Source organism: Symsagittifera roscoffensis, chromosome 7 (genome assembly GCF_963678635.1).
Source record: "Symsagittifera roscoffensis chromosome 7, txSymRosc1.1, whole genome shotgun sequence".
Classification (NCBI taxonomy): Eukaryota; Metazoa; Xenacoelomorpha; order Acoela; family Convolutidae; genus Symsagittifera; species Symsagittifera roscoffensis.
Genome location: NC_087068.1, coordinates 11,965,764 through 11,971,049, shown reverse-complemented (window position 1 = coordinate 11,971,049; position 5,286 = coordinate 11,965,764). Strand labels below are relative to the sequence as shown.

General features: G+C 35.8%; 1 long non-coding RNA gene across 1 annotated transcript; it reads left to right on the top strand.

Annotated features, from left to right (window-relative positions):
• Positions 1-341: 341 nt before the first annotated feature.
• Positions 342-1,139, top strand: LOC134852128 (uncharacterized). Its single transcript, XR_010164275.1, has 3 exons — positions 342-399; positions 472-564; positions 861-1,139. It is a non-coding gene; the product is annotated as an uncharacterized LOC134852128 (long non-coding RNA).
• The last annotated feature ends 4,147 nt before the right edge of the window (positions 1,140-5,286 follow it).

The window sequence follows — 5,286 nt, the reverse complement described above, 5'->3', positions numbered from 1 at the left end:
AAAATTGTTGCTCCTGATAATAGTTTTGATTGCAATGTTACGCCGAACAAAATAGGATGTTTTGGTCTTTGAAAAAGTTTTTCCAGATAAAGTTTTGCTTTGGCAATGCTTAGTGTCTTGGATATTTTGGGCCTACTCATAGGCAAATGCTTGCAAAAAAAACTGGGTGTAGATGTCAAAAGAAAGCCTAAAATGCTATTAAAGATCTGTCGACATTTTGCTATTAAATTATAACGCAAAGTCTTCGTAATTCTGTTCACTTTGTTGAACATGGCCAAACATAGGCTAAATAACTAAATGTTTCCTGTGTGTCTACAGAGACTTGCTCTTTTACTTTCATCTTACATCATTTGCTCATTTCAGATAGGTTCACCTCACTTGCTTCTGACAAAACGCCAAGTACATCTTTTTTTTTGAATTCGCTGAAATCACGAAGTAAACGAAAACTAAGTCATATTTATTCTTTTACAGGTTTTCAATCTAATATGATGTGTTTCGGCAGAGACTTCATTTTCTACCTTTTTCTGTTCATCTGCGCTTTTCATATTCTTGTTGCAACAAATGGTACATACTTTATTTACCCATTTACCAATTCTTCATCTAGAATAAAAAAAAAGCGAACAAGATAATTTCATCTTTTGGATCCATCTAACAATCCCCCTCCCCCCCATCCTATGGTACCTACTTAAGAATCTCCACCACTATAAATAAATACAGTAAATAAGCACTGAGCTTTCTATTGCGAATTCTTGTTTTGCTGCATTCTGATTGGTCGAAAAATCGACCATTTTGATCTACTTAACAATCCCCCCTTCTTGAAAGGTGTGGAGATCGTTAAGTAGATCCGATCTTTTTTTCAGGAGGAAGATACGGAAAAGTGACCAAAGAAAAGGGGGTGTCCAACCACCCGGACGATAGGAAGTGGTCTAACAGACTGGACAATGCCATGGGTTGGAAGGGGGGTTACAAGGATACAAGTCGCGTGAGAGAATTTGTTCACACTGAATACCACAACAGAATGGCCGACAAGAAACAGAAAAACGGAAACCCAGGATTGTCCACGTTCAATCATTTGCTTTAAAATATGAGGCTCAAATTTTGCCAATTGAAAGAACTTTGCTGCAAAAACTATCTTTTAGATCTTGTTAACTATTGCCCCCCCCCGCCCCCTTTGCAAAAGGGGGCCAAATTCATTACAAGGTACGCAATTAGTATATGTTTTAGAGTTTAATTCTTTTTTTTACAGGAGCCAATTCTTTACAAGGTGTCATAGGGGAGCAAATAGTTTACATGATGAATTTTCCCCATTTTTTAAACGTTTTTTGACCATTCAACCAGTTTAAACGCAGTCTAATAACACTCATGCTTTTATTGTTATGCAAGTAACACTATCAATTAATGATTTACGGTGTGTGGGAGAGGTAAGTATACAAAAACAAAAAATCCGTTGGTTCGTTTGTTTTCGTGGAACATTTGTTTTTACAAAAGCAGGATTTGTTGTCGTTTTGGCTTAGAAAACTTTGAAAAATTATTTTGTGCATGATGATTTGAATTTCAAATGTGAACTTTCCTTCTGTCGGCATAAGTGTAGCAGGTGCGGCGGCTGAGAGGGCGCGAGCACAGGAGATCAAACGGAACGGCGCAGCGGCCAGACAGCAGCAGAAGAAATAAATGAGATGCATTGCTGCAACAACAGTGAAACTCATTCTGTGAAATGGATAGAAATTAACAAAACTTCAGCAAGGATAGCTAGTTGCTGTGCAAACAGAATGTTCCGACCATATTAATTAGGAAAATGTTTTTTTTTCTTTTCTTCAAATTAGTGTCGGTTTTAGTGCGTGGTGTAATTTTAGAACTATAGAACCGCGCATAAACTTAGCGAGGTAGAAGATACAATTGACAACATTTGTCTTCAAAAGATAATGACAAAATTAATGGAAAAAAATGAAATTTCTAATTAATAGTAAAATTAGTATTTTTAGCTTAAAACTCTTATTAAAAGTAATTTTCTATGTAATGATCGTTACTCGATCGCTTTACTCGCTCAAAATTGAGTCAAAAATCAAAAATTTTAATCAAATTTTTTTCATCACTGGCAACGTTTTGAACATTTTTAATGGCGTCCGAAACACAACTGAAAAAGCTTTTATGTTTTATCACCCGATCCATACCGATGATTATTTGTGGTACCTGATTTTGTGTGGAAAAAAAACTAAACCGCACCCCAATACAAAGTTCTTCCACTTTTTTCAATGGTCGGAACAACAACTGCAGCTGAATCAAATATAAATTTCAAAAACACAGAAAGTGCTAAGTACTGATGTATTTTACTGACGAATTGAATTTATAGTATACATTCATTATTCATCACCGATTTTTTCTATCAGCTGTATTGGTCAAACGCTAAGGGCACCACTCACGATTACCTAGAAAGTAGGTTAGGTTAACTTTGTCAAAAGTGGGTGTCAAGAGGATTAGCGGAAGTCTACGGGTGGTGTCTACCTAATGACATCTTCCTCGGGAGCAAATTGAGGACTTTCTCGAGGAGGAAGACTTTCAAAGAATGTTTCGAATAAAATGATTTTCAAAGGTCTATCAAAACCTTATTAGGAACCTATTTTGCCGCATTTTTCGCGCCAAAAAACGGCTAAACAGGTCGCCTTGCGCACTTTTTTGGGCTCGCTTTCCCGTCGAATTCAGTGTATTTTGGCGTCCGAAATAATTGAGGGTCGGTTGGCTAAAACTTAAGCTTGGCCTGTTAGAATTTAGCAAAAGGGATACCAACCCATCTCGAAATCCGCCCCTGCACTTCATGTTGTAGCTGGGTTATGTTCTATGGTAATTACGCAGTTTTTAAAGCACGTAAGGAGTCCAGGGGTGAGTGTTGGGGGAGCCAACAACAAAACAACAACGGAGGTAACGCGAGTTCAAGTGTTGCATGAGCTATGCTCAATGCGAAGGAGCGGATCACGGATTTTCTCGAAGGAGGCGGATTTTCAAAAACGGTTGAAACTTTTGATGAGTGGTTGTTTATGAAAATAAAAATAGAAAACGGCATAATCAATTTTTGGCAATTTTCAGTAGGGTTTGACGGCACGCTCTCACCCTTTGGAGCCTTCTTTCCCCTTTTTAGTATATTTAGTATATTTAGTAATTATTTAATACGTTTAGTATATTTTGCCGTCAAAGGGAACTTTAGAAAAATTTTGGGGTCGGTCGGCCATTAATGGGAGTGTTATACACTACCAAAAGGTGGACCCTTTGGGCGGCAAGGGTTCGAATGCTTGAGGAGGGGCGAGGGCAATGAAATGTACGTTGAAATGTAGTTATAGCAAAATAATTGTAGGCGTAGTGCCCCTTTAATGATCAAAGCTGCCCATGTAAGATGATATGTCGTGAAAAAGATGGGATGACATTTATAGAGAGTGGCAAACAAGATGGGGGTATTCTCATGATAGAGGGACCAAATGATCAAAAAATTTCAACCAATCAGATTTGTTAGATGTTACAGATGTCATTACTTGCAAGCAGAATTGAATTATGACAGAACGGCGAAGAAATAATGTTTTTTTATTGTTTCATTTTTTTTAAAATTCAGTGTTAGGTTTTTCCAGTACCCGAGTTATTTGAAAAAAAAATGACGTATCTGATATAGTCAAAAGGGACCTTTAGTAGAATTAGTAGTCAAAAATTCGGCGTTTTAACTAGTATATGGAAAAGTTCATTGAAAACATCCAATCCTGCCCAGGTTCGAACCCTCTTATTTTGCTTCTGGTCTCTTTGCCTACCTCTACGCTACGGATTTATGATACTTTGAAGCTAAAGGGCTATTTTTAATATAATAGTCTGTGATGATACCCTTAGCATTCGCTGTACTTAATAGCTGGATCAAAATGAACACTTTCAAAATGAACAGATTTTGTCGCAATAACTGCATCGCAACAATATTTGCAATTTAGGTTGGAAAAAAAGAAAGTTCATACTATAACACAAGTTATATCCTTGTGTAATTAAACAGAGCAATCGACCTGAATTGGAACCACTTCTTTCGCAAACTGCGTTCATTTACGGTCCATATTGTTCGATCAAAATAATTTTTCCGAGAACGTCCTCCTCCCAGTCAAGTGAGGAAAATAAACAGATAAAACATGTTCAAAACATGAAGGGAGGTAATGTAAATGTATTCACAAAACCAGTACCACCTTTTTGATTACTGTTTTGACACCTACAAACCCGATCCTGTAAAGATAAAGCTCTTCAATGTATCTGAAGAATTTTACGTGACAATGTCTCATGACCTTAAGCTTTTTCTGATGCCTTTTCCAGCTATTTTCGCCGCCTGGTAACATGTGACAGTATGGCTGTAAAACAGCGCACGATAAACTTTATTCTGAAAATTTCAATTGTCAAATAATCTTTTGGGGCAAGGATATTAGAAGCAAACTCCAGGCCTTCATACTTCACTTGGTGAAAAAATCTTGAAAACCTTAAGAGGTGAAACAGTAGAGTTAAAAAAAAAACAAGAAGAAATTGATAAAATTTGAAAAAAAAAAATTTCATCAAGTGAAATATCAAAGCCCGGAGTTAAAACGATAATTATGTCATTTAAATACTTTATCAAAAAAAAACTTTAGATGAATAATTGCCGATCAGAAACTCAGAATAAAAATCATCGAGCGCTGACTTCTGTCACCAATTACAAATGCGACAAAAATGGTAGAAAAAGACAGTAAAATAGCTCAATGTCCCCAGAATTTTTTGCCCCTATATTACTTGAGACACTTTCAAGAGCATCGGGAAAACACACTTCAGACTCTCTTCAACTTCTCTGAAACATTTTGGGTAAAACTTCTTAGAGCCTTGAGCTTCTTTCTATTGTTTTTAAGCTTTATTGAAGCCCTTTTAACGGTTGATAGTAAAATTGTAAAATAGCGCAAGATGAATTTTATTTTGAAAACTTCAATTCTTTAAAAATCTTTTTGATATTTTTAAGATAACACATGTAGATAAGATAACTGTTATTATTGAGCTCTAGATTTTATTTTTCAACTTGGTGAAAAACTTGAGAACCTAAAGAGATAAAAAAGAATTACAAAAAATAAGGGGAAGTTTATATTATATGAAAATTTTTTTTGACCCAGTGAAATATCAAGGCCTGGAGTTAAAATCTAAATATTTATTACAAAAATACTTGGAAGATTTTGCCGATCAAAAACTCAGAATAAAAATTATTGTTTCACAGTCGTTCTGTCACTCTTTACAAAAGCGGCAAAATTATTCTTGAAA